This window comes from Mus caroli, chromosome 13, assembly GCF_900094665.2.
Source record: "Mus caroli chromosome 13, CAROLI_EIJ_v1.1, whole genome shotgun sequence".
In the NCBI taxonomy this organism is placed as follows: Eukaryota; Metazoa; Chordata; class Mammalia; order Rodentia; family Muridae; genus Mus; species Mus caroli.
The window spans coordinates 83606629-83616157 of record NC_034582.1 but is presented as its reverse complement, the minus strand read 5'-3'; the positions used below and the strand labels follow the sequence as shown (position 1 = coordinate 83616157).

General features: G+C 44.7%; 1 protein-coding gene across 3 annotated transcripts in view; it reads left to right on the top strand.

The window, feature by feature from the left end:
* The first annotated feature begins 2264 nt into the window (after positions 1 to 2264).
* The window catches only part of Vcan (versican), a 93141-nt gene continuing 85876 nt past the window's right edge, over positions 2265 to 9529 (top strand). For all 3 annotated transcript variants that reach the window (XM_021180096.2, XM_021180094.2, XM_021180093.2), the window contains exon 1: positions 2265 to 2746. The gene's annotated coding sequence lies outside the window, so the exon portion shown is untranslated. The remainder of the gene's footprint in view (positions 2747 to 9529) is intronic.

The following is a 9529-nucleotide window of genomic DNA, read 5'->3' as shown; positions in this document are numbered from 1 at the left end:
ATTTGACAATTTTAAAAGGTATTTAATTTTCTAAATAATAACTTTGGGAGCCAAGGTAGTGGCTTGACTTGCAGTATAAAGATCTTCACCGTTTTTCTGCCTTTCCCTTAGAAAGTTAATCCTGCCTAAGAAAGTGCCTTTGCACTGGATACCACTTGTTTGTAGATGATATGAGGGAGGGACTATGAATGTTTGCCAGCTAAGGAAATAAAGTAAAAAAAAGGAAACAAGGTAAAACCCACACATTTGACAAGATAAAGTAAAACATCTCACAATAAAAATGTATCCGATCAGTGACTTTTTATGATTTCCCATCATGTGTACATGATGCTTGCAGTAAATACTGATCATTAGCATGTCTGGGAAACACATAGCAATCTATTACTAGTTGCTTCTGCCCTACTTCTTTGTAGACTTGTTTATTCAAGTGTATTGTGAAGGGAGAATAGGGTAACAGAGAGTTGATAAGCTTTTAGGCCAATGATCTGTCGCAAAGTAGCCTTGGGCAAACCACTTAACTGTAAAACTCAAACTAGGTTCACTTGAATTTAAGAAATAAATTAATGACAATAACTTGAAGCATTTCAGAGAAAAATCTATCTACCCCAATGCCTGGAATATAAATAATAATGGAAATTCATTATATTTTACTTTTCTTCTTTCTGAATGAATTCCTATTGATTCAAGAGCTGTGTTCTGATAAGCATCTCTGGTCTGTGCAAGCTTGGGTTGAGTCACTTTCCATTCCTGGTTGTGTTGGCATGTTAAATGCAGTGACTGAAGTCTGATGTCAAGATGTGGCTCTCATTCTAAATGATATATGGGATGAAATTTCAGTTTTAGTAATGGCAGTACAATTGTTGCATAAAGGTTAAATAAGTCACTGCAAGCCAAACAGATTTCGAAATGTCTCGTAGTACAGTTATGTCACTCACTACTGTGAGTGGAAGTAAAAGGGTGCATGAAATACACACCTGAGAATGAAACTGTACTGATAAACCTACCACGTGTTTATCACTTAAGATCTATGATCATATTGAATCTACAAACCTTAGAAAAGGAGCCCACATGCAGAGGGTCTAGGTTTCAAGTTTAGAACTGTGGTTGGCAGCCAATCTAATTAAAGAAATCCAGAGTAAAGACAAACTCTGCGTTAATCACTACCGTTTCTGAAGCCCTGTGTTGGATGTCATTTTCTAAGCAAAACATTCAGAGTCAATAATTACAAGGATATTTCCATATTGGTGTAGGAGGAAAAGTTTGTAATTGTTTCAGTACCCCGAGAGTTACTTCGACATGTCTTGCGAACTTATTTTGTCCTCTCTCCATAAAGTCATACTAGACTTCAACGTAACGAAAAATTCAAAGTCTCCCTTTTCTGAGGGTCAGAAATCCTTTGTGTTAACTGTTTGACCCTTTGCTCTTTAAGGTCCTAATGGAGTCTTTTGTGATTCAGTGAAGGGTGTGCTTCTCTATATTGATGTTGTTTACATCGATGGATAAGCCTGAGTAGGAAAAAAAAAATTGCAAACGTGAAAGGTTCCATTTCCAGACAACATGGAAAGACTGGTACGTCAAGAAATCTGAGTTAGACAGAAAATTCTCCAAGATATCCTGTGAAAGACAGAGGGATGGAAGAAGGAAGGAAGCTAAATACATTTAAGGAAAGATGAGGATTTGTGTCAGAGAAAGGATTCTCTTTGAATGGGACAAGGGATTGCCTGGGGGGATTTCCTGTCCAACCCTTTATTGCCAGGGTCTTTGTGTAGGGCCTGATGCCGCGGGCTTCCCATTGGGCAGTTCCCCAGGGAGAGCAGTCACGAAAAGCTTTTGCGTCTCCCTGGGGCTTGGGATCTCACTTTCTCAGTATCTTTTTCAGGTTGGCAGGAGCATTGAGCCTGACACCTCTTCTGATGGGACGAGCAAGCTCCGTGGTCGCATTAAACACATTATACGCAAGTTCTTGGCTGATGTTATAGAGTCCCGTCCGCTCCTAAGGACTGACCATACTTAATTGCTCTGTGCTTGCTGGCCGCAGCAGAGCCTGGGGACTCCTTTCCCCTAATTCAGAAGTAGCAGCTCAGGGCGGGGAAGAGGGGGTGGGGTGGGGAAGGGTGGGAAGGCAGTTGTTTGAGACTGCACAGCGAGGTGGTACCGAGTCGTTGAATGAGGAGCACGGATTCCCCCCCACCCCCAGCCCATTGGTACTTCTCATCAGGAAGAAACGCTGAGAGGTGGGAGTGCCTGGCAAGGGAGGCAGGCGGTCCCTACCGCAGGCTCAGGGAGCTCCTTTCCGCCCCTCCGCCTGTTTCCAAGCCTGGGCTCTTTGGAGTGACTGAGCTACGGAGCTCTTCAGGAGCCTGTGAATGAACCCTCCTCCTCCTCCTCTCCCTCCTCCTTCTCGCTGAGTCTCCTCCTCGGCTCTGACGGTACAGTGATATAATGACGGTGGGTGTCACAACCCGCATTTGAACTTGCAGGCGAGCTGCCCCGAGCCTTTCTGGGTGAAGAACTCAAGGAGTGCGGGCGCAGCAGCTGTGAGCATTAGGTGCTGTGGACAAGCGCTGGGACAAGGATCTGCGGCTAGCAGCGCATCCTCTCTCCTCTCCAGCTCTGTCCCGCACTCGCTGCATCCTTCCCCAGGCCACCGCGCTTCCTATGTGATCTTCCGGGGTAACGCGGAGCCCATTCTCACAGCTCAGCAGTGAATTTCCACCCCGAAAACTGCAGTAAGCCGCCTTTCAAGGTAATCACTTTTCTTTTGTTCCCCCATTTAAAAGAAAGAGGGAAAACTTGTTGGGAAAAGAAAACCGCCCAGCTTAGTAGGGGGAAAAAGACTCACGTTGTAATTGGAAGAGGGCTTTAATTAAAGCCAAGAGGACTAGCTGTAAGGCGAAGTTAGAAAAATGTGCGCACTTTAAAACATGAAGGTAACTTGTTAAAGAGACGAATTCAGACAGACCTTGGTGCTGAAAAAGAGCTAGACAAAAGAAGTCCGGGGTGGGGTAGAGGAAAAGGACAAACGGAATAGGGGGAAGGGATTTTATAGCGAAATCCTAGAAAAGTCCAGCTATCTTGAGTTGGAGGAATGGAAGGGACTCCTCACACCTTGATTTTTGTTCTCTTTAAACTGGTTGAGGCAAAAGTTTGAATGGAGAGTCCCCAAACTTGCCCAAATGCAAGCCCCTGAAACCACCTTAGGGCAGACCACCTGGTTTCCTGGCTCCTTGTGTGTGGTCAGTATCGCTGGTTCCTGGAAAGCCACCTCTGGGCAGCTCCTGACAAGGCAGCAGGATACGTTAGCGGCCCAGGACCTGCACGGGCATGACCCTTTCCCCCAACCCCTCAGGCAATGTGGGAGGCTATCTGGCAGGGGTTGGGTAGGGTCCTGGGGCTACTTTTCTTTGATGACTTGGGGGCTGTCAAAGCTCTCTCACGTTGCCCCTGTGTTCTTTTGTCCTGCGCGTGGTGCTCCGGAGCCAGCCGGGAAGGCGCATTGGATGGGGGTGGGGTTGTTGGAACACCGTAGAGGTCTGGGAGGCTCCTGGGCGGGAAAGCTTTCCCTAAACTGGAGGGCTGTGCAGTATCTCCCCCCTCGCCCTGGAAAGCGAAATGAGGGCTTGTCCCCCAATCTTTACTAGCAAACCAGGACCCAGAGATTCTCCAGACAAAGGTGGCGTGGAGACTCGAGTTGGGGACCAATTGGTCCAGTCTTCTCGCCTGGATTACAGCAGTTCTCTGTTCCCTTCTGTATCTTCATCCGCTCCCATTTCTCCACTTGAGTTGAGCAACTTTACAGGCTGGTGGAGTGGTTGTGGAGAGTGCGTGCCGGGTTTCCCCGGGGACGCCCTGGCTGAGAAAGTCCTACTGCCCTGAGTAGGCGTGGGCATTGTAGAGACTTCTCTAGTGCCTGCAGACCCGGGACATCCCGGTTGTCTCGGTTTGTTCTCGGTGTCAATGGGCGTGGACCGCTCAGGGGGTTAGACAGAAGAAATTGTGGTAAGAAAATAATGTCATAGCCTAAACTATTTGCTCTCGGATCCAACTACGTTCGCCTCCGCATGTCCTACGTGTTCTTGGGATCCCGAGGAAAGGGGAAGAAATCTCCCCCGAGGCTGCAGGGCAATACTGCCTCAAGTACACCCACAGTGGAGACTCGCTATCTGTGTCCCCTCATCTTTGTGTCTCTTTCTCAGTCTCCATCTTCTCTGTCTTCTCTTTCCCCTTTCTACCACCTCTGCGCTTTTGCGTCCCCTCCCCCACGGCTCACAAATGAATGGCTAGTGTGAAATCCCTTCCTTCTCTGTCCAAGGAGGCAGGCCCAGAGGGAGGAGCAAGGGGGGGGGGCGGTGCGCTCCTTAAAAATCTGCTTGCAGTTGGGTGTTTCGGACTAGCAGAACCCAGATGTCTAGGAATAGGGACTTTTGTAGTAGGCGTGGGCTCCCCCTGATGGAGGAATTCGGCACAAGCGGAAAATAGGGCCAGAAAACTACTTTCACATCCTTTGGTTCAAAGAGAGAAGACCCAGTTCTCCTTTAATAGTCAGTTTTCCACTTCAGAACCTGGAAAGTGAGTCTTTGAGGTTTGGAGGAGACAAAAAGAAGGGAATTTGGCCTTCCCCAAAACACGGGCTCCTTTTCTTTCATCCGCGTGGCTTCCCGCGGCGCTCTGGGCGGCGCCTGCAGCTGGGCGGACTCACAACGCTGGTGACAGTCAGGTTTGTAGTTTCCTGACGTGCAATTTACTCATCATTAAGAAAAGTAATAAAGGCACTTGCTTTGGCAAATTTTGCTAAGGTCCTTGGTCACAATGCTAGGACTCTGTTCCAGGCTATTGTAAAAGAATCCCCCAACTCCTCATCCAAAACTTAACTTTCTCAACATCAGGACAGGCGTCGCACATGGAAACTGGGAAGAAGGCGGGCGCCTAGAGGCAGAGGAAAAGAGTTTTTTCACTGGGAAAGAATGGGACAATGGAGGGTCGGCGGAAAAAGAAAAAAGAAAACGAAACAGATGGATGCAATAGCCAGGAGCCGGAAGAACTCGTTTCGAAATTTTGGTCTCACTTTCGTGTCTGTTATGCTGAAAACGATAACGATAGCGAACACATCCTTGCCTGGTGCTGGCCTGGGAAGGAGCTACAGAAACCGAGGTGGTCTGGCCCCGCCTATCGGAGAGGGGCTAGCCTCCCCAGCCCCTAAACTCACCCTGATTTGGAGGAGGGGCCCTGCTAGGCACTCCCTTCAGCACCGGGGGTTCGCTATTCGCCACGTGGGTTGGAGCTTCAGCTCAGTGCGCGAGACGGGTGTGACTTCCTGGGCTCCCAGACAGCTGCACAGCTGCTCGGGCGAGTCGCTTAGCCTAGGTCTCCAGCGGCTGCGGCCAACTGGGGCGGGGCTGGGCTGGACCCGGGTGGGGCCTCGGCTGGCGTGTCTCCTGAGCTCCAAAGGCTAGCTGAAGCTGGAGGGAATCCAACTTCTATTCAGATGGCACCAAAGACTCAAGTTAAAAGCGGTTAAACTACTGTTTTCTCTTGCTTTTGGGGGGAAGTGATATGCAAGTACAGGGTTTTTGCTTTAAAAGGAGGAAAAGTGAAGATTTATTCTAAGTCAAATCTTGGCATGAAAATGAGACAAATTTGCGATTGCTCCATGCATTCGTTTTGAAATACATTTACATTCCTAAAGACCACTTTTAGCCAGAATTAATTCTGCTGTAATTGAGTATCAACCAGGATCATTAGAGTGGGCAGGAAAGGGCAGGGGGTAGATGTCTAGCACAAGTTGACCAAATGGCTGATAAAGAGCTGGGTTGGCGGCGGCAGGGGTTAGGGGTTGGGGGCGGGGGGAGGGCGGGGAGCGCTGCGGTGGGTCTCGTGATTTAGACTGGACCCTGCTACTAAGGTCTTCGCTGTAAATTCTCCAGCTTCTAATTCGGAAAAGCTAGGTTTTAATGATCCTCTCCCCCACCTTAAATTCTGTTTATAATTGGTCCATTATCGTGGTTTTTTTTTTTTTTTCCTCCTTTCTTCTTCTCTCTAAAAGCTATGGCCTAAATTGTGCTAAGTACTGGTTGGCAAATGTGTCAAACTCAGAAAATATTCACATAAAAGCCTAAAATGAAATGTTTTGGATTTAATAGGAAAACATTAGTGGAAGTATCAGATAGTTGTCTGAGGCGGAGCTATTACCATTTGAAAGAGGAACATAGCAAGGAAGGGGTCCCAAAGCACCTGAGTTCTAGTTCTGAGTCACAATGTAATGAAGGAATACTTGACAAATTGCATCTGCATGTCCCCACGAATGCTACAAAGGGTTCCAATAGATTCCCAAGTAGTTGAGCAATTACTTCCTCCAGCAGGAAGTCCACAGTCCTTAATCTTCTTGTGGGTGGTGGAAAGGATGGGATTCAAGAGCATCGCTTAGAATTTATGTAAGAGTTCAAAGTTGGCTTTTTCTTGGTGGTTTGAAATTTTAAGCCTCTTTATAATAAGTCTTATTTCCTTCCTTAAAAAAAAAGAGAGAAAAAGAGAAAGTTTGAAAAGAATTTCTTCAGGTTAATAGGTATTTATGCAGTCAGGCTTACCCCCTTCCTTGGCTTCTAACAACTGCAGGGAAATCCCTGTGGTATTCCATGCTGCCTCTGTCTATGTATGAGTAACTTTTTGTTTGGGAAGGATATAAAGAGTGAGGAAGGGTATAAAGCTAAATTTGATTAGTGAGGGTGAGGCACCCATTGTTCTGTCTCTCTTTACACTGCTAAGCTTAAACACTTTCAGGTTAATGATTGGTCAATAGTGGGACATTCTCAAGCCCGTGAAAGCACTAAGACTAACTGAATGTCTTCCTCACACATATACTTAAGCTCTTTTATGTTGTTGTTGTTGTTTTTTTTCCTGGTGAAGTTTAAACATTTTTGTAGACTTTATTCATGGACAGACATCCACAGATTCTGTATTTCAGATGGGATGTGGATCAGAGAAGGGCAGCACTTCTAAGGCACTCATGTTGCTTTGGGGCAAAAGAATGAATGCTTATACTAGGTGGATTTTTAAAATTTCCTCCACCCACCTAGAGAAATCAGTTAGGGGACAGACAAACACTCATTGTTAGAGGTTTCTTGCTCTGGTCTAGAAAAAATGTGCTGCCTGTTGCAGACATTTGGAATCAGAACAAGGGAGAGTAAAGGCACATGCCTTGACCAAGTTCCATTAGTATTAGTAAATGTTCGTCCATTTCTTTTTATAATCTAGACTTGGTAGATATATAAAAGTCTATAAGCACATCTTGGACACAAGTTGAATCTACATGAAGTTCCTAGAATTGGATGTGATGGAATAGTTTTCTTTCTGTGGTCAGTACATAAGATCTTTGTTAAAGGTGTGTATTCTATAATCCAAAACTCTTTTCATCCACCTGTTATATATGCTATATTCAGATGTGAATAAATACAGAATGCTTACCAGAAACTACTTAGTCTCAGTGCCAGAGAGATCCTCAGTGATAGGGAGTGTGCAATTGTGTGCACTGCTTTAGCAGAGGACTGGAGTTTGGTTCCATGCTGAGCTATCCACAATCATCTTAAGCTCCAGCTGCAGAGGGATCTGACACCTCTGACCTTTGGAGACACCCGCCGTCACATGAGGACATCCCCATTAAGTTATGGTTCCAACCTGGCCTGAGATAAAGTGGACTAACCACTACATTAGTAATCAGAAGTTTTGTGTGAGATGTTCTAGCTGGGAAAGCAAGTTAAATGGACCTCTGCTATCATCACTTGTTAAATGGATTCCGTTATAAAGTTTAAAAGACTAAATTAAATACCCGTGGAAAACTAGATACTAATGCATTATGCCTAATGCAATTTAAATCTAGAAAAAACTGGACAAAGTTAAAAATTAATAGTGTTGCAGAAAAATATGCTTTTGAATCCTGTGAGGAAAATTAGTTCATCTTTGATCATAGTTATAGAAAAATTAGTCATAAGCAGCTGGAGAGGTGGCTCAGTGGTTCAGGGCGCTTATTCTTGCAGAGGACTTTGGTTCAGTTTCCCACACCAACATGCTAGATCACAACCATCTGTAACTCAAGTTTCAGGGGATCAGATGCCTTCTTTTGACCTCCTTGAACACCAGGTGTATGCACATGGTGCCTGTACATGCACACGCACGCACACACACGTGCATGCAAGTAAACTACTCATATATAAAATAAAATAAAATTTTTTTAAAGTTACCAAAATATCAACAATACACTTTATCATTGCTTTCATCAATCAGACAAGGAAAACAGTTTGTGAAACATGCTGGTTGAGTTGCAGAGAACTGAAGTTATAAAGTAATACCAGAACTTTAGTAGTTTTTCTTTAGAAATAATTTAGCAAACTATTTTTCAGTTTAGCAACAAATGATACAAAAGGTGTGCATATTCTTTCATCTAGATATTCTATTTTAGACACTATAGAAATGATGGTACAAATACCACTCCAGATAAATACACAAGGATTTTTCTGCAGGAGTGTTTTATTGCTAGATTGGTCTATTGTACGGGAGAGTAAGGAACAAAGAGAGTCTGGGATCTTTCTAGACCCTAGATCTCCTCGACCTTTCAGCCTTCCTGTTTCCTTCAGCCTGTACAATGCTGGGATTGCAGGTGTGACCTACTACATATGGATTGAAGCACAATTAGCTTGAAACCATCCTAAAGATGCATCCCAGGGAACTTGCTGAGTAAACACTTCTACTCTTCCCATGAAAATTGTATGTGCTGGATTGGGAATGCATGGTTTAGGTGAAGAGAACAAAAGACCAATGTGCAGACAGAATGTATCTTATGACCTCATATATTACACATTCATTCTTATAAAGACAGACAGCTACTGAATGTCCTGGGCATTGGAGAACAAGAAGTAAGAAAATATTAGATGTTCTCTCTTGAGGCATCTATGTTGGCTATAAGAGAATCATAATTTCTGAATACATAAGAAAATTGGTGATGTGTGTCCTAGTGAAAACAGAGAATGAAGGAGACAGAGTAAGGAAATGAGAGCTCACAGAAAGCAGAGTATTAAGGGACATCACTAAAAGCTTAACTGAGGATTGGTTCGTGAATCCAGGTGTAGGCTGTGATGTATCCATGTGGTACAGTTACTCCTGTGAAGTCTAAACCATAAGGCGCCTCTCAGAGATTCTTCTTGAAATAACAAACTACTAAGTAATATAACATATATCTAATTTGTAATTGAGGTATTCAAGATAACCAGTGGTTCACAACAACTAATTGTCAGGATGGTAAACAAAACCACTGTGTCTTTGTCCTTAAGTTAGCCCTCGCTCCTCTAGGCTTCCCCGAGAATGAGGGGGAATACTAAATATCTGTTTAATAGAACCCTGGCATTCCATCCTTGATGTGACATGCCCCTCTTCTCTGCAGACATTTCACAGGGATACAAGTTCTGTTGATCTTGTCTTTTGTCTCCCTGGAAACTAAACAGCTGCAGTCAGCTGGACCTTGATTGTTTGCTGACTTTTT